This window comes from Triturus cristatus, chromosome 11 (assembly GCF_964204655.1).
Source record: "Triturus cristatus chromosome 11, aTriCri1.1, whole genome shotgun sequence".
In the NCBI taxonomy this organism is placed as follows: Eukaryota; Metazoa; Chordata; class Amphibia; order Caudata; family Salamandridae; genus Triturus; species Triturus cristatus.
In genome coordinates this window covers 937576001-937595889 of record NC_140594.1, presented here as the reverse complement: position 1 = coordinate 937595889, position 19889 = coordinate 937576001, and the positions used below count along the sequence as shown (strand labels likewise).

Genomic DNA, 19889 nt, shown 5'->3' with positions numbered 1-19889 from the left:
TTTACTTACCATATAAATTGGTAAAATGATGCCGTATGCCGGAAGACTTCCTTTTTCTTTTTCCTTCAGTCTCGGCAATTCAGAGAAACTGTTGTGAAACACTGCCACCGGTGGTCATTCAGTATAATCTGCAGATGGAAAAGTCCACTGTTAGCACATTTTCTATAAGCTATACAAAAAAATCTTGATTTTTATAAAGGGTAAACAGATCAATACTATGGAGTCTTTTATTGTGTAAATCAACAGCTCATTAGAAAATCAAATCTCAATTTTAGCTTTTTATCCTCGCATACTTCTCTGCATCCCTTGCCTCATTTGCTAAAACTCTCTAAACAACTGTAGCGCGTACATTAGGACATAGATCAATAGATGTTTTTGCCAGCCAAGTGGCAGTGAACCATTCTCACTTCTTTTGTTTTAGGATATGGTACACCAGTAGCAATTAAGCCAGCTGATAAGTTGAGAGTAAGGGTTATGCCACAGTTCATGGGAATAATAAAAACTATGAATAGCATAATGACCATCTCCATTTTAGCCAATTCCCACCACTTCAGAAATGGTGAAGATGACTCTTATCCTCAAACGTACGTTGATACAAAATGACAAGTCTCAAAAACTTTCCTAATTTCTTTCATCTTAGTTTTCAGTTGGACATCCTGTCCACCCTGCTACTCATTTAGTTACCAACATCAATGTATCCTACTGCTTGTTAGCCAACAGAGTGGCCCTCATGTCCGACAACATCTTGCTTTAGCTTTATGATGTCAGCTTGCTAGGCAACAGAGTGGCCCTCATGTCAGACAACATCTGATTAGCTTTATGATGTCAGCGCACCACTGGACCAATTGTCCTTGTGGCAGCTGACCACACAGGAGGATGACATCAGAAGTTATGCAGTAGGTTACTATCTGTATTCATGACTACAAGGCAAGTAGGAGGGGGAATGGTAAAGGACTCTGAACCACTCAAAGCACTGGGGCCTTTTTGAAAGTCGGATGGAGATACATAAACAGATTATCCTTAACAATCCATCTTGAGTATCAGAGTCCAACATACGGAGTGCAGGAGAAGAGGCGAAATGAGCTTCCTTCCGTGAGAATGTAACACGCTCGTTCTGAAATGAGGTAGTACATTTCAGCCTCAAAGGCAGCAATTTGCTCGAATGGAACATTGCTAGTTCCAGGATCTAAAGCAGGCTTTAGTAGCGTTGGAGACAGCCGGGCTTTAATGAATTATTATGACCAACACAATGTGATCCATATTACTTTCAGCTTGACAGAAATTCTATTCAGGCACAGTCTCCCACTACAAGCTAGTGAGGACATGCTGATGCTGTGAACTTTTTAATGCCTAAAGGAATGATTGGGAGTTTTACTTACCATATAAATTGGTAAAATGATGCCGTATGCCGGAAGACTTCCATTTTTTTTTTTCTTCAGTCTCGGCAATTCAGAGAAACTCGGTTGTGAAACACTGCCACCGGTGGTCATTCAGTATAATCAGCAGATGGAAAAGTCCACTGTTGGCACATTTTCTATAAGCGATACAAAAAAATCTTGATTTTTATAAAGGGTAAACAGATCAATACTATGGAGTCTTTTATTGTGTAAATCAACAGCTCATTAGAAAATCAAATCTCAATTTTAGCTTTTTATCCTCGCATACTTCTCTGCATCCCTTGCCTCATTTGCTAAAACTCTCTAAACAACTGTAGCGCGTACATTAGGACATAGATCAATAGATGTTTTTGCCAGCCAAGTGGCAGTGAACCATTCTCACTTCTTTTGTTTTAGGATATGGTACACCAGTAGCAATTAAGCCAGCTGATAAGTTGAGAGTAAGGGTTATGCCACAGTTCATGGGAATAATAAAAACTATGAATAGCATAATGACCATCTCCATTTTAGCCAATTCCCACCACTTCAGAAATGGTGAAGATGACTCTTATCCTCAAACGTACGTTGATACAAAATGACAAGTCTCAAAAACTTTCCTAATTTATTTCATCTTAGTTTTCAGTTGGACATCCTGTCCACCCTGCTACTCATTTAGTTACCAACATCAATGTATCCTACTGCTTGTTAGCCAACAGAGTGGCCCTCATGTCCGACAACATCTTGCTTTAGCTTTATGATGTCAGCTTGCTAGGCAACAGAGTGGCCCTCATGTCAGACAACATCTGATTAGCTTTATGATGTCAGCGCACCACTGGACCAATTGTCCTTGTGGCAGCTGACCACACAGGAGGATGAGATCAGAAGTTATGCAGTAGGTTACTATCTGTATTCATGACTACAAGGCAAGTAGGAGGGGGAATGGTAAAGGACTCTGAACCACTCAAAGCACTGGGGCCTTTTTGAAAGTCGGATGGAGATACATAAACAGATTATCCTTAACAATCCATCTTGAGTATCAGAGTCCAACATACGGAGTGCAGGAGAAGAGGCGAAATGAGCTTCCTTCCGTGAGAATGTAACACGCTCGTTCTGAAATGAGGTAGTACATTTCAGCCTCAAAGGCAGCAATTTGCTCGAATGGAACATTGCTAGTTCCAGGATCTAAAGCAGGCTTTAGTAGCGTTGGAGACAGCCGGGCTTTAATGAATTATTATGACCAACACAATGTGATCCATATTACTTTCAGCTTGACAGAAATTCTATTCAGGCACAGTCTCCCACTACAAGCTAGTGAGGACATGCTGATGCTGTGAACTTTTTAATGCCTAAAGGAATGATTGGGAGTTTTACTTACCATATAAATTGGTAAAATGATGCCGTATGCCGGAAGACTTCCATTTTTTTTTTTCTTCAGTCTCGGCAATTCAGAGAAACTCGGTTGTGAAACACTGCCACCGGTGGTCATTCAGTATAATCAGCAGATGGAAAAGTCCACTGTTGGCACATTTTCTATAAGCGATACAAAAAAATCTTGATTTTTATAAAGGGTAAACAGATCAATACTATGGAGTCTTTTATTGTGTAAATCAACAGCTCATTAGAAAATCAAATCTCAATTTTAGCTTTTTATCCTCGCATACTTCTCTGCATCCCTTGCCTCATTTGCTAAAACTCTCTAAACAACTGTAGCGCGTACATTAGGACATAGATCAATAGATGTTTTTGCCAGCCAAGTGGCAGTGAACCATTCTCACTTCTTTTGTTTTAGGATATGGTACACCAGTAGCAATTAAGCCAGCTGATAAGTTGAGAGTAAGGGTTATGCCACAGTTCATGGGAATAATAAAAACTATGAATAGCATAATGACCATCTCCATTTTAGCCAATTCCCACCACTTCAGAAATGGTGAAGAAGACTCTTATCCTCAAACGTACGTTGATACAAAACGAGAAGTCTCAAAAACTTTCCTAATTTCTTTCATCTTAGTTTTCAGTTGGACATCCTGTCCACCCTGCTACTCATTTAGTTACCAACATCAATGTATCCTACTGCTTGTTAGCCAACAGAGTGGCCCTCATGTCCGACAACATCTTGCTTTAGCTTTATGATGTCAGCTTGCTAGGCAACAGAGTGGCCCTCATGTCAGACAACATCTGATTAGCTTTATGATGTCAGCGCACCACTGGACCAATTGTCCTTGTGGCAGCTGACCACACAGGAGGATGACATCAGAAGTTATGCAGTAGGTTACTATCTGTATTCATGACTACAAGGCAAGTAGGAGGGGGAATGGTAAAGGACTCTGAACCACTCAAAGCACTGGGGCCTTTTTGAAAGTCGGATGGAGATACATAAACAGATTATCCTTAACAATCCATCTTGAGTATCAGAGTCCAACATAGGGAGTGCAGGAGAAGAGGTGAAATGAGCTTCCTTCCGTGAGAATGTAACACGCTCGTTCTGAAATGAGGTAGTACATTTCAGCCTCAAAGGCAGCAATTTGCTCGAATGGAACATTGCTAGTTCCAGGATCTAAAGCAGGCTTTAGTAGCGTTGGAGACAGCCGGGCTTTTATGAATTATTATGACCAACACAATGTGATCCATATTACTTTCAGCTTGACAGAAATTCTATTCAGGCACAGTCTCCCACTACAAGCTAGTGAGGACATGCTGATGCTGTGAACTTTTTAATCCCTAAAGGAATGATTGGGAGTTTTACTTACCATATAAATTGGTAAAATGATGCCGTATGCCGGAAGACTTCCTTTTTTTTTTTTCCTTCAGTCTCGGCAATTCAGAGAAACTCGGTTGTGAAACACTGCCACCGGTGGTCATTCAGTATAATCTGCAGATGGAAAAGTCCACTGTTGGCACATTTTCTATAAGCAATACAAAAAAATCTTGATTTTTATAAAGGGTAAACAGATCAATACTATGGAGTCTTTTATTGTGAAAATCAACAGCTCATTAGAAAATCAAATCTCAATTTTAGCTTTTTATCCTCACATACTTCTCTGCATCCCTTGCCTCATTTGCTAATACTCTCTAAACAACTGTAGCGCGTACATTAGGACATAGATCAATAGATGTTTTGGCCAGCCAACTGGCAGTGAACCATTCTTACTTCTTTTGTTTTAGGATATGGTACACCAGTAGCAATTAAGCCAGCTGATAAGTTGAGAGTAAGGGTTATGCCACAGTTCATGGGAATAATAAAAACTATGAATAGCATAATGACCATCTCCATTTTAGCCAATTCCCACCACTTCAGAAATGGTGAAGAAGACTCTTATCCTCAAACGTACGTTGATACAAAACGAGAAGTCTCAAAAACTTTCCTAATTTCTTTCATCTTAGTTTTCAGTTGGACATCCTGTCCACCCTGCTACTCATTTAGTTACCAACATCAATGTATCCTACTGCTTGTTAGCCAACAGAGTGGCCCTCATGTCCGACAACATCTTGCTTTAGCTTTATGATGTCAGCTTGCTAGGCAACAGAGTGGCCCTCATGTCAGACAACATCTGATTAGCTTTATGATGTCAGCGCACCACTGGACCAATTGTCCTTGTGGCAGCTGACCACACAGGAGGATGACATCAGAAGTTATGCAGTAGGTTACTATCTGTATTCATGACTACAAGGCAAGTAGGAGGGGGAATGGTAAAGGACTCTGAACCACTCAAAGCACTGGGGCCTTTTTGAAAGTCGGATGGAGATACATAAACAGATTATCCTTAACAATCCATCTTGAGTATCAGAGTCCAACATACGGAGTGCAGGAGAAGAGGTGAAATGAGCTTCCTTCCGTGAGAATGTAACACGCTCGTTCTGAAATGAGGTAGTACATTTCAGCCTCAAAGGCAGCAATTTGCTCGAATGGAACATTGCTAGTTCCAGGATCTAAAGCAGGCTTTAGTAACGTTGGAGACAGCCGGGCTTTTATGAATTATTATGACCAACACAATGTGATCCATATTACTTTCAGCTTGACAGAAATTCTATTCAGGCACAGTCTCCCACTACAAGCTAGTGAGGACATGCTGATGCTGTGAACTTTTTAATGCCTAAAGGAATGATTGGGAGTTTTACTTACCATATAAATTGGTAAAATGATGCCGTATGCCGGAAGACTTCCTTTTTTTTTTTCCTTCAGTCTCGGCAATTCAGAGAAACTGTTGTGAAACACTGCCACCGGTGGTCATTCAGTATAATCAGCAGATGGAAAAGTCCACTGTTAGCACATTTTCTATAAGCAATACAAAAAAATCTTGATTTTTATAAAGGGTAAACAGATCAATACTATGGAGTCTTTTATTGTGTAAATCAACAGCTCATTAGAAAATCAAATCTCAATTTTAGCTTTTTATCCTCGCATACTTCTCTGCATCCCTTGCCTCATTTGCTAAAACTCTCTAAACAACTGTAGCGCGTACATTATGACATAGATCAATAGATGTTTTTGCCAGCCAAGTGGCAGTGAACCATTCTCACTTCTTTTGTTTTAGGATATGGTACACCAGTAGCAATTAAGCCAGCTGATAAGTTGAGAGTAAGGGTTATGCCACAGTTCATGGGAATAATAAAAACTATGAATAGCATAATGACCATCTCCATTTTAGCCAATTCCCACCACTTCAGAAATGGTGAAGATGACTCTTATCCTCAAACGTACGTGGATACAAAATGAGAAGTCTCAAAAACTTTCCTAATTTCTTTCATCTTAGTTTTCAGTTGGACATCCTGTCCACCCTGCTACTCATTTAGTTACCAACATCAATGTATCCTACTGCTTGTTAGCCAACAGAGTGGCCCTCATGTCCGACAACATCTTGCTTTAGCTTTATGATGTCAGCTTGCTAGGCAACAGAGTGGCCCTCATGTCAGACAACATCTGATTAGCTTTATGATGTCAGCGCACCACTGGACCAATTGTCCTTGTGGCAGCTGACCACACAGGAGGATGAGATCAGAAGTTATGCAGTAGGTTACTATCTGTATTCATGACTACAAGGCAAGTAGGAGGGGGAATGGTAAAGGACTCTGAACCACTCAAAGCACTGGGGCCTTTTTGAAAGTCGGATGGAGATACATAAACAGATTATCCTTAACAATCCATCTTGAGTATCAGAGTCCAACATAGGGAGTGCAGGAGAAGAGGTGAAATGAGCTTCCTTCCGTGAGAATGTAACACGCTCGTTCTGAAATGAGGTAGTACATTTCAGCCTCAAAGGCAGCAATTTGCTCGAATGGAACATTGCTAGTTCCAGGATCTAAAGCAGGCTTCAGTAGCGTTGGAGACAGCCGGGCTTTTATGAATTATTATGACCAACACAATGTGATCCATATTACTTTCAGCTTGACAGAAATTCTATTCAGGCACAGTCTCCCACTACAAGCTAGTGAGGACATGCTGATGCTGTGAACTTTTTAATGCCTAAAGGAATGATTGGGAGTTTTACTTACCATATAAATTGGTAAAATGATGCCGTATGCCGGAAGACTTCAATTTTTTTTTTTTCTTCAGTCTCGGCAATCCAGAGAAACTCGGTTGTGAAACACTGCCACCGGTGGTCATTCAGTATAATCTGCAGATGGAAAAGTCCACTGTTAGCACATTTTCTATAAGCGATACAAAAAAATCTTGATTTTTATAAAGGGTAAACAGATCAATACTATGGAGTCTTTTATTGTGTAAATCAACAGCTCATTAGAAAATCAAATCTCAATTTTAGCTTTTTATCCTCGCATACTTCTCTGCATCCCTTGCCTCATTTGCTAAAACTCTCTAAACAACTGTAGCGCGTACATTAGGACATAGATCAATAGATGTTTTTGCCAGCCAAGTGGCAGTGAACCATTCTCACTTCTTTTGTTTTAGGATATGGTACACCAGTAGCAATTAAGCCAGCTGATAAGTTGAGAGTAAGGGTTATGCCACAGTTCATGGGAATAATAAAAACTATGAATAGCATAATGACCATCTCCATTTTAGCCAATTCCCACCACTTCAGAAATGGTGAAGATGACTCTTATCCTCAAACGTACGTTGATACAAAATGACAAGTCTCAAAAACTTTCCTAATTTATTTCATCTTAGTTTTCAGTTGGACATCCTGTCCACCCTGCTACTCATTTAGTTACCAACATCAATGTATCCTACTGCTTGTTAGCCAACAGAGTGGCCCTCATGTCCGACAACATCTTGCTTTAGCTTTATGATGTCAGCTTGCTAGGCAACAGAGTGGCCCTCATGTCAGACAACATCTGATTAGCTTTATGATGTCAGCGCACCACTGGACCAATTGTCCTTGTGGCAGCTGACCACACAGGAGGATGAGATCAGAAGTTATGCAGTAGGTTACTATCTGTATTCATGACTACAAGGCAAGTAGGAGGGGGAATGGTAAAGGACTCTGAACCACTCAAAGCACTGGGGCCTTTTTGAAAGTCGGATGGAGATACATAAACAGATTATCCTTAACAATCCATCTTGAGTATCAGAGTCCAACATACGGAGTGCAGGAGAAGAGGCGAAATGAGCTTCCTTCCGTGAGAATGTAACACGCTCGTTCTGAAATGAGGTAGTACATTTCAGCCTCAAAGGCAGCAATTTGCTCGAATGGAACATTGCTAGTTCCAGGATCTAAAGCAGGCTTTAGTAGCGTTGGAGACAGCCGGGCTTTAATGAATTATTATGACCAACACAATGTGATCCATATTACTTTCAGCTTGACAGAAATTCTATTCAGGCACAGTCTCCCACTACAAGCTAGTGAGGACATGCTGATGCTGTGAACTTTTTAATGCCTAAAGGAATGATTGGGAGTTTTACTTACCATATAAATTGGTAAAATGATGCCGTATGCCGGAAGACTTCCATTTTTTTTTTTCTTCAGTCTCGGCAATTCAGAGAAACTCGGTTGTGAAACACTGCCACCGGTGGTCATTCAGTATAATCAGCAGATGGAAAAGTCCACTGTTGGCACATTTTCTATAAGCAATACAAAAAAATCTTGATTTTTATAAAGGGTAAACAGATCAATACTATGGAGTCTTTTATTGTGTAAATCAACAGCTCATTAGAAAATCAAATCTCAATTTTAGCTTTTTATCCTCGCATACTTCTCTGCATCCCTTGCCTCATTTGCTAAAACTCTCTAAACAACTGTAGCGCGTACATTAGGACATAGATCAATAGATGTTTTTGCCAGCCAAGTGGCAGTGAACCATTCTCACTTCTTTTGTTTTAGGATATGGTACACCAGTAGCAATTAAGCCAGCTGATAAGTTGAGAGTAAGGGTTATGCCACAGTTCATGGGAATAATAAAAACTATGAATAGCATAATGACCATCTCCATTTTAGCCAATTCCCACCACTTCAGAAATGGTGAAGATGACTCTTATCCTCAAACGTACGTTGATACAAAATGACAAGTCTCAAAAACTTTCCTAATTTCTTTCATCTTAGTTTTCAGTTGGACATCCTGTCCACCCTGCTACTCATTTAGTTACCAACATCAATGTATCCTACTGCTTGTTAGCCAACAGAGTGGCCCTCATGTCCGACAACATCTTGCTTTAGCTTTATGATGTCAGCTTGCTAGGCAACAGAGTGGCCCTCATGTCAGACAACATCTGATTAGCTTTATGATGTCAGCGCACCACTGGACCAATTGTCCTTGTGGCAGGTGACCACACAGGAGGATGAGATCAGAAGTTATGCAGTAGGTTACTATCTGTATTCATGACTACAAGGCAAGTAGGAGGGGGAATGGTAAAGGACTCTGAACCACTCAAAGCACTGGGGCCTTTTTGAAAGTCGGATGGAGATACATAAACAGATTATCCTTAACAATCCATCTTGAGTATCAGAGTCCAACATACGGAGTGCAGGAGAAGAGGCGAAATGAGCTTCCTTCCGTGAGAATGTAACACGCTCGTTCTGAAATGAGGTAGTACATTTCAGCCTCAAAGGCAGCAATTTGCTCGAATGGAACATTGCTAGTTCCAGGATCTAAAGCAGGCTTTAGTAGCGTTGGAGACAGCCGGGCTTTAATGAATTATTATGACCAACACAATGTGATCCATATTACTTTCAGCTTGACAGAAATTCTATTCAGGCACAGTCTCCCACTACAAGCTAGTGAGGACATGCTGATGCTGTGAACTTTTTAATGCCTAAAGGAATGATTGGGAGTTTTACTTACCATATAAATTGGTAAAATGATGCCGTATGCCGGAAGACTTCCATTTTTTTTTTCTTCAGTCTCGGCAATTCAGAGAAACTCGGTTGTGAAACACTGCCACCGGTGGTCATTCAGTATAATCTGCAGATGGAAAAGTCCACTGTTAGCACATTTTCTATAAGCGATACAAAAAAATCTTGATTTTTATAAAGGGTAAACAGATCAATACTATGGAGTCTTTTATTGTGTAAATCAACAGCTCATTAGAAAATCAAATCTCAATTTTAGCTTTTTATCCTCGCATACTTCTCTGCATCCCTTGCCTCATTTGCTAAAACTCTCTAAACAACTGTAGCGCGTACATTAGGACATAGATCAATAGATGTTTTTGCCAGCCAAGTGGCAGTGAACCATTCTCACTTCTTTTGTTTTAGGATATGGTACACCAGTAGCAATTAAGCCAGCTGATAAGTTGAGAGTAAGGGTTATGCCACAGTTCATGGGAATAATAAAAACTATGAATAGCATAATGACCATCTCCATTTTAGCCAATTCCCACCACTTCAGAAATGGTGAAGAAGACTCTTATCCTCAAACGTACGTTGATACAAAATGACAAGTCTCAAAAACTTTCCTAATTTCTTTCATCTTAGTTTTCAGTTGGACATCCTGTCCACCCTGCTACTCATTTAGTTACCAACATCAATGTATCCTACTGCTTGTTAGCCAACAGAGTGGCCCTCATGTCCGACAACATCTTGCTTTAGCTTTATGATGTCAGCTTGCTAGGCAACAGAGTGGCCCTCATGTCAGACAACATCTGATTAGCTTTATGATGTCAGCGCACCACTGGACCAATTGTCCTTGTGGCAGCTGACCACACAGGAGGATGAGATCAGAAGTTATGCAGTAGGTTACTATCTGTATTCATGACTACAAGGCAAGTAGGAGGGGGAATGGTAAAGGACTCTGAACCACTCAAAGCACTGGGGCCTTTTTGAAAGTCGGATGGAGATACATAAACAGATTATCCTTAACAATCCATCTTGAGTATCAGAGTCCAACATAGGGAGTGCAGGAGAAGAGGTGAAATGAGCTTCCTTCCGTGAGAATGTAACACGCTCGTTCTGAAATGAGGTAGTACATTTCAGCCTCAAAGGCAGCAATTTGCTCGAATGGAACATTGCTAGTTCCAGGATCTAAAGCAGGCTTTAGTAACGTTGGAGACAGCCGGGCTTTTATGAATTATTATGACCAACACAATGTGATCCATATTACTTTCAGCTTGACAGAAATTCTATTCAGGCACAGTCTCCCACTACAAGCTAGTGAGGACATGCTGATGCTGTGAACTTTTTAATGCCTAAAGGAATGATTGGGAGTTTTACTTACCATATAAATTGGTAAAATGATGCCGTATGCCGGAAGACTTCTTTTTTTTTTTTCCTTCAGTCTCGGCAATTCAGAGAAACTGTTGTGAAACACTGCCACCGGTGGTCATTCAGTATAATCAGCAGATGGAAAAGTCCACTGTTGGCACATTTTCTATAAGCAATACAAAAAAATCTTGATTTTTATAATGGGTAAACAGATCAATACTATGGAGTCTTTTATTGTGTAAATCAACAGCTCATTAGAAAATCAAATCTCAATTTTAGCTTTTTATCCTCGCATACTTCTCTGCATCCCTTGCCTCATTTGCTAAAACTCTCTAAACAACTGTAGCGCGTACATTAGGACATAGATCAATAGATGTTTTTGCCAGCCTAGTGGCAGTGAACCATTCTCACTTCTTTTGTTTTAGGATATGGTACACCAGTAGCAATTAAGCCAGCTGATAAGTTGAGAGTAAGGGTTATGCCACAGTTCATGGGAATAATAAAAACTATGAATAGCATAATGACCATCTCCATTTTAGCCAATTCCCACCACTTCAGAAATGGTGAAGATGACTCTTATCCTCAAACGTACGTTGATACAAAATGACAAGTCTCAAAAACTTTCCTAATTTCTTTCATCTTAGTTTTCAGTTGGACATCCTGTCCACCCTGCTACTCATTTAGTTACCAACATCAATGTATCCTACTGCTTGTTAGCCAACAGAGTGGCCCTCATGTCCGACAACATCTTGCTTTAGCTTTATGATGTCAGCTTGCTAGGCAACAGAGTGGCCCTCATGTCAGACAACATCTGATTAGCTTTATGATGTCAGCGCACCACTGGACCAATTGTCCTTGTGGCAGCTGACCACACAGGAGGATGACATCAGAAGTTATGCAGTAGGTTACTATCTGTATTCATGACTACAAGGCAAGTAGGAGGGGGAATGGTAAAGGACTCTGAACCACTCAAAGCACTGGGGCCTTTTTGAAAGTCGGATGGAGATACATAAACAGATTATCCTTAACAATCCATCTTGAGTATCAGAGTCCAACATACGGAGTGCAGGAGAAGAGGCGAAATGAGCTTCCTTCCGTGAGAATGTAACACGCTCGTTCTGAAATGAGGTAGTACATTTCAGCCTCAAAGGCAGCAATTTGCTCGAATGGAACATTGCTAGTTCCAGGATCTAAAGCAGGCTTTAGTAGCGTTGGAGACAGCCGGGCTTTAATGAATTATTATGACCAACACAATGTGATCCATATTACTTTCAGCTTGACAGAAATTCTATTCAGGCACAGTCTCCCACTACAAGCTAGTGAGGACATGCTGATGCTGTGAACTTTTTAATGCCTAAAGGAATGATTGGGAGTTTTACTTACCATATAAATTGGTAAAATGATGCCGTATGCCGGAAGACTTCCATTTTTTTTTTTCTTCAGTCTCGGCAATTCAGAGAAACTCGGTTGTGAAACACTGCCACCGGTGGTCATTCAGTATAATCAGCAGATGGAAAAGTCCACTGTTGGCACATTTTCTATAAGCAATACAAAAAAATCTTGATTTTTATAAAGGGTAAACAGATCAATACTATGGAGTCTTTTATTGTGTAAATCAACAGCTCATTAGAAAATCAAATCTCAATTTTAGCTTTTTATCCTCGCATACTTCTCTGCATCCCTTGCCTCATTTGCTAAAACTCTCTAAACAACTGTAGCGCGTACATTAGGACATAGATCAATAGATGTTTTTGCCAGCCAAGTGGCAGTGAACCATTCTCACTTCTTTTGTTTTAGGATATGGTACACCAGTAGCAATTAAGCCAGCTGATAAGTTGAGAGTAAGGGTTATGCCACAGTTCATGGGAATAATAAAAACTATGAATAGCATAATGACCATCTCCATTTTAGCCAATTCCCACCACTTCAGAAATGGTGAAGATGACTCTTATCCTCAAACGTACGTTGATACAAAATGACAAGTCTCAAAAACTTTCCTAATTTCTTTCATCTTAGTTTTCAGTTGGACATCCTGTCCACCCTGCTACTCATTTAGTTACCAACATCAATGTATCCTACTGCTTGTTAGCCAACAGAGTGGCCCTCATGTCCGACAACATCTTGCTTTAGCTTTATGATGTCAGCTTGCTAGGCAACAGAGTGGCCCTCATGTCAGACAACATCTGATTAGCTTTATGATGTCAGCGCACCACTGGACCAATTGTCCTTGTGGCAGGTGACCACACAGGAGGATGAGATCAGAAGTTATGCAGTAGGTTACTATCTGTATTCATGACTACAAGGCAAGTAGGAGGGGGAATGGTAAAGGACTCTGAACCACTCAAAGCACTGGGGCCTTTTTGAAAGTCGGATGGAGATACATAAACAGATTATCCTTAACAATCCATCTTGAGTATCAGAGTCCAACATACGGAGTGCAGGAGAAGAGGCGAAATGAGCTTCCTTCCGTGAGAATGTAACACGCTCGTTCTGAAATGAGGTAGTACATTTCAGCCTCAAAGGCAGCAATTTGCTCGAATGGAACATTGCTAGTTCCAGGATCTAAAGCAGGCTTTAGTAGCGTTGGAGACAGCCGGGCTTTAATGAATTATTATGACCAACACAATGTGATCCATATTACTTTCAGCTTGACAGAAATTCTATTCAGGCACAGTCTCCCACTACAAGCTAGTGAGGACATGCTGATGCTGTGAACTTTTTAATGCCTAAAGGAATGATTGGGAGTTTTACTTACCATATAAATTGGTAAAATGATGCCGTATGCCGGAAGACTTCCATTTTTTTTTTCCTTCAGTCTCGGCAATTCAGAGAAACTCGGTTGTGAAACACTGCCACCGGTGGTCATTCAGTATAATCTGCAGATGGAAAAGTCCACTGTTAGCACATTTTCTATAAGCGATACAAAAAAATCTTGATTTTTATAAAGGGTAAACAGATCAATACTATGGAGTCTTTTATTGTGTAAATCAACAGCTCATTAGAAAATCAAATCTCAATTTTAGCTTTTTATCCTCGCATACTTCTCTGCATCCCTTGCCTCATTTGCTAAAACTCTCTAAACAACTGTAGCGCGTACATTAGGACATAGATCAATAGATGTTTTTGCCAGCCAAGTGGCAGTGAACCATTCTCACTTCTTTTGTTTTAGGATATGGTACACCAGTAGCAATTAAGCCAGCTGATAAGTTGAGAGTAAGGGTTATGCCACAGTTCATGGGAATAATAAAAACTATGAATAGCATAATGACCATCTCCATTTTAGCCAATTCCCACCACTTCAGAAATGGTGAAGATGACTCTTATCCTCAAACGTACGTTGATACAAAATGACAAGTCTCAAAAACTTTCCTAATTTCTTTCATCTTAGTTTTCAGTTGGACATCCTGTCCACCCTGCTACTCATTTAGTTACCAACATCAATGTATCCTACTGCTTGTTAGCCAACAGAGTGGCCCTCATGTCCGACAACATCTTGCTTTAGCTTTATGATGTCAGCTTGCTAGGCAACAGAGTGGCCCTCATGTCAGACAACATCTGATTAGCTTTATGATGTCAGCGCACCACTGGACCAATTGTCCTTGTGGCAGCTGACCACACAGGAGGATGAGATCAGAAGTTATGCAGTAGGTTACTATCTGTATTCATGACTACAAGGCAAGTAGGAGGGGGAATGGTAAAGGACTCTGAACCACTCAAAGCACTGGGGCCTTTTTGAAAGTCGGATGGAGATACATAAACAGATTATCCTTAACAATCCATCTTGAGTATCAGAGTCCAACATAGGGAGTGCAGGAGAAGAGGTGAAATGAGCTTCCTTCCGTGAGAATGTAACACGCTCGTTCTGAAATGAGGTAGTACATTTCAGCCTCAAAGGCAGCAATTTGCTCGAATGGAACATTGCTAGTTCCAGGATCTAAAGCAGGCTTTAGTAGCGTTGGAGACAGCCGGGCTTTTATGAATTATTATGACCAACACAATGTGATCCATATTACTTTCAGCTTGACAGAAATTCTATTCAGGCACAGTCTCCCACTACAAGCTAGTGAGGACATGCTGATGCTGTGAACTTTTTAATGCCTAAAGGAATGATTGGGAGTTTTACTTACCATATAAATTGGTAAAATGATGCCGTATGCCGGAAGACTTCCTTTTTTTTTTTTTTCCTTCAGTCTCGGCAATTCAGAGAAACTCGGTTGTGAAACACTGCCACCGGTGGTCATTCAGTATAATCTGCAGATGGAAAAGTTCACTGTTAGCACATTTTCTATAAGCGATACAAAAAAATCTTGATTTTTATAAAGGGTAAACAGATCAATACTATGGAGTCTTTTATTGTGTAAATCAACAGCTCATTAGAAAATCAAATCTCAATTTTAGCTTTTTATCCTCGCATACTTCTCTGCATCCCTTGCCTCATTTGCTAAAACTCTCTAAACAACTGTAGCGCGTACATTAGGACATAGATCAATAGATGTTTTTGCCAGCCAAGTGGCAGTGAACCATTCTCACTTCTTTTGTTTTAGGATATGGTACACCAGTAGCAATTAAGCCAGCTGATAAGTTGAGAGTAAGGGTTATGCCACAGTTCATGGGAATAATAAAAACTATGAATAGCATAATGACCATCTCCATTTTAGCCAATTCCCACCACTTCAGAAATGGTGAAGATGACTCTTATCCTCAAACGTACGTTGATACAAAACGAGAAGTCTCAAAAACTTTCCTAATTTCTTTCATCTTAGTTTTCAGTTGGACATCCTGTCCACCCTGCTACTCATTTAGTTACCAACATCAATGTATCCGACTGCTTGTTAGCCAACAGAGTGGCCCTCATGTCCGACAACATCTTGCTTTAGCTTTATGATGTCAGCTTGCTAGGCAACAGAGTGGCCCTCATGTCAGACAACATCTGATTAGCTTTATGATGTCAGCGCACCACTGGACCAATTGTCCTTGTGGCAGCTGACCACACAGGAGGATGAGATCAGAAGTTATGCAGTAGGTTACTATCTGTATTCATGACTACAAGGCAAGTAGGAGGGGGAATGGTAAAGGACTCTGAACCACTCAAAGCACTGGGGCCTTTTTGAAAGTCGGATGGCGATACATAAACAGATTATCCTTAACAATCCATCTTGAGTATCAGAGTCCAACATAGGGAGTGCAGGAGAAGAGGTGAAATGAGCTTCCTTCCGTGAGAATGTAACACGCTCGTTCTGAAATGAGGTAGTACATTTCAGCCTCAAAGGCAGCAATTTGCTCGAATGGAACATTGCTAGTTCCAGGACCTAAAGCAGGCTTTAGTAACGTTGGAGACAGCCGGGCTTTTATGAATTATTATGACCAACACAATGTGATCCATATTACTTTCAGCTTGACAGAAATTCTATTCAGGCACAGTCTCCCACTACAAGCTAGTGAGGACATGCTGATGCTGTGAACTTTTTAATGCCTAAAGGAATGATTGGGAGTTTTACTTACCATATAAATTGGTAAAATGATGCCGTATGCCGGAAGACTTCCTTTTTTTTTTTTTTCCTTCAGTCTCGGCAATTCAGAGAAACTCGGTTGTGAAACACTGCCACCGGTGGTCATTCAGTATAATCTGCAGATGGAAAAGTCCACTGTTAGCACATTTTCTATAAGCGATACAAAAAAATCTTGATTTTTATAAAGGGTAAACAGATCAATACTATGGAGTCTTTTATTGTGTAAATCAACAGCTCATTAGAAAATCAAATCTCAATTTTAGCTTTTTATCCTCGCATACTTCTCTGCATCCCTTGCCTCATTTGCTAAAACTCTCTAAACAACTGTAGCGCGTACATTAGGACATAGATCAATAGATGTTTTTGCCAGCCAAGTGGCAGTGAACCATTCTCACTTCTTTTGTTTTAGGATATGGTACACCAGTAGCAATTAAGCCAGCTGATAAGTTGAGAGTAAGGGTTATGCCACAGTTCATGGGAATAATAAAAACTATGAATAGCATAATGACCATCTCCATTTTAGCCAATTCCCACCACTTCAGAAATGGTGAAGAGGACTCTTATCCTCAAACGTACGTTGATACAAAATGAGAAGTCTCAAAAACTTTCCTAATTTCTTTCATCTTAGTTTTCAGTTGGACATCCTGTCCACCCTGCTACTCATTTAGTTACCAACATCAATGTATCCTACTGCTTGTTAGCCAACAGAGTGGCCCTCATGTCCGACAACATCTTGCTTTAGCTTTATGATGTCAGCTTGCTAGGCAACAGAGTGGCCCTCATGTCAGACAACATCTGATTAGCTTTATGATGTCAGCGCACCACTGGACCAATTGTCCTTGTGGCAGCTGACCACACAGGAGGATGACATCAGAAGTTATGCAGTAGGTTACTATCTGTATTCATGACTACAAGGCAAGTAGGAGGGGGAATGGTAAAGGACTCTGAACCACTCAAAGCACTGGGGCCTTTTTGAAAGTCGGATGGAGATACATAAACAGATTATCCTTAACAATCCATCTTGAGTATCAGAGTCCAACATACGGAGTGCAGGAGAAGAGGTGAAATGAGCTTCCTTCCGTGAGAATGTAACACGCTCGTTCTGAAATGAGGTAGTACATTTCAGCCTCAAAGGCAGCAATTTGCTCGAATGGAACATTGCTAGTTCCAGGATCTAAAGCAGGCTTTAGTAGCGTTGGAGACAGCCGGGCTTTTATGAATTATTATGACCAACACAATGTGATCCATATTACTTTCAGCTTGACAGAAATTCTATTCAGGCACAGTCTCCCACTACAAGCTAGTGAGGACATGCTGATGCTGTGAACTTTTTAATGCCTAAAGGAATGATTGGGAGTTTTACTTACCATATAAATTGGTAAAATGATGCCGTATGCCGGAAGACTTCCTTTTTTTTTTTTTTCCTTCAGTCTCGGCAATTCAGAGAAACTCGGTTGTGAAACACTGCCACCGGTGGTCATTCAGTATAATCTGCAGATGGAAAAGTCCACTGTTAGCACATTTTCTATAAGCGATACAAAAAAATCTTGATTTTTATAAAGGGTAAACAGATCAATACTATGGAGTCTTTTATTGTGTAAATCAACAGCTCATTAGAAAATCAAATCTCAATTTTAGCTTTTTATCCTCGCATACTTCTCTGCATCCCTTGCCTCATTTGCTAAAACTCTCTAAACAACTGTAGCGCGTACATTAGGACATAGATCAATAGATGTTTTTGCCAGCCAAGTGGCAGTGAACCATTCTCACTTCTTTTGTTTTAGGATATGGTACACCAGTAGCAATTAAGCCAGCTGATAAGTTGAGAGTAAGGGTTATGCCACAGTTCATGGGAATAATAAAAACTATGAATAGCATAATGACCATCTCCATTTTAGCCAATTCCCACCACTTCAGAAATGGTGAAGATGACTCTTATCCTCAAACGTACGTTGATACAAAATGACAAGTCTCAAAAACTTTCCTAATTTCTTTCATCTTAGTTTTCAGTTGGACATCCTGTCCACCCTGCTACTCATTTAGTTACCAACATCAATGTATCCTACTGCTTGTTAGCCAACAGAGTGGCCCTCATGTCCGACAACATCTTGCTTTAGCTTTATGATGTCAGCTTGCTAGGCAACAGAGTGGCCCTCATGTCAGACAACATCTGATTAGCTTTATGATGTCAGCGCACCACTGGACCAATTGTCCTTGTGGCAGCTGACCACACAGGAGGATGACATCAGAAGTTATGCAGTAGGTTACTATCTGTATTCATGACTACAAGGCAAGTAGGAGGGGGAATGGTAAAGGACTCTGAACCACTCAAAGCACTGGGGCCTTTTTGAAAGTCGGATGGAGATACATAAACAGATTATCCTTAACAATCCATCTTGAGTATCAGAGTCCAACATACGGAGTGCAGGAGAAGAGGTGAAATGAGCTTCCTTCCGTGAGAATGTAACACGCTCGTTCTGAAATGAGGTAGTACATTTCAGCCTCAAAGGCAGCAATTTGCTCGAATGGAACATTGCTAGTTCCAGGATCTAAAGCAGGCTTTAGTAACGTTGGAGACAGCCGGGCTTTTATGAATTATTATGACCAACACAATGTGATCCATATTACTTTCAGCTTGACAGAAATTCTATTCAGGCACAGTCTCCCACTACAAGCTAGTGAGGACATGCTGATGCTGTGAACTTTTTAATGCCTAAAGGAATGATTGGGAGTTTTACTTACCATATAAATTGGTAAAATGATGCCGTATGCCGGAAGACTTCCTTTTTTTTTTCCTTCAGTCTCGGCAATTCAGAGAAACTGTTGTGAAACACTGCCACCGGTGGTCATTCAGTATAATCAGCAGATGGAAAAGTCCACTGTTGGCACATTTTCTATAAGCAATACAAAAAAATCTTGATTTTTATAATGGGTAAACAGATCAATACTATGGAGTCTTTTATTGTGTAAATCAACAGCTCATTAGAAAATCAAATCTCAATTTTAGCTTTTTATCCTCGCATACTTCTCTGCATCCCTTGCCTCATTTGCTAAAACTCTCTAAACAACTGTAGCGCATACATTAGGACATAGATCAATAGATGTTTTTGCCAGCCAAGTGGCAGTGAACCATTCTCACTTCTTTTGTTTTAGGATATGGTACACCAGTAGCAATTAAGCCAGCTGATAAGTTGAGAGTAAGGGTTATGCCACAGTTCATGGGAATAATAAAAACTATGAATAGCATAATGACCATCTCCATTTTAGCCAATTCCCACCACTTCAGAAATGGTGAAGATGACTTATCCTCAAACGTACGTTGATACAAAACGACAAGTCTCAAAAACTTTCCTAATTTCTTTCATCTTAGTTTTCAGTTGGACATCCTGTCCACCCTGCTACTCATTTAG

General features: G+C 40.4%; 1 long non-coding RNA gene across 1 annotated transcript in view; it reads right to left on the bottom strand.

Annotated features, from left to right (window-relative positions):
* Positions 1-62: 62 nt before the first annotated feature.
* The window catches only part of LOC146785701 (uncharacterized), a 54974-nt gene continuing 35147 nt past the window's right edge, over positions 63-19889 (bottom strand). Inside the window, exons 27-41 of the long non-coding RNA XR_014970765.1 lie at positions 19222-19373; positions 17847-17970; positions 16472-16595; positions 15097-15220; positions 13725-13845; positions 12353-12507; positions 10983-11135; positions 9612-9731; positions 8240-8394; positions 6867-6988; positions 5497-5649; positions 4124-4279; positions 2752-2906; positions 1380-1534; positions 63-128 (exon numbers count right to left, since the gene is read on the bottom strand). This is a non-coding gene — a long non-coding RNA (uncharacterized LOC146785701). The remainder of the gene's footprint in view (positions 129-1379; positions 1535-2751; positions 2907-4123; positions 4280-5496; positions 5650-6866; positions 6989-8239; positions 8395-9611; positions 9732-10982; positions 11136-12352; positions 12508-13724; positions 13846-15096; positions 15221-16471; positions 16596-17846; positions 17971-19221; positions 19374-19889) is intronic.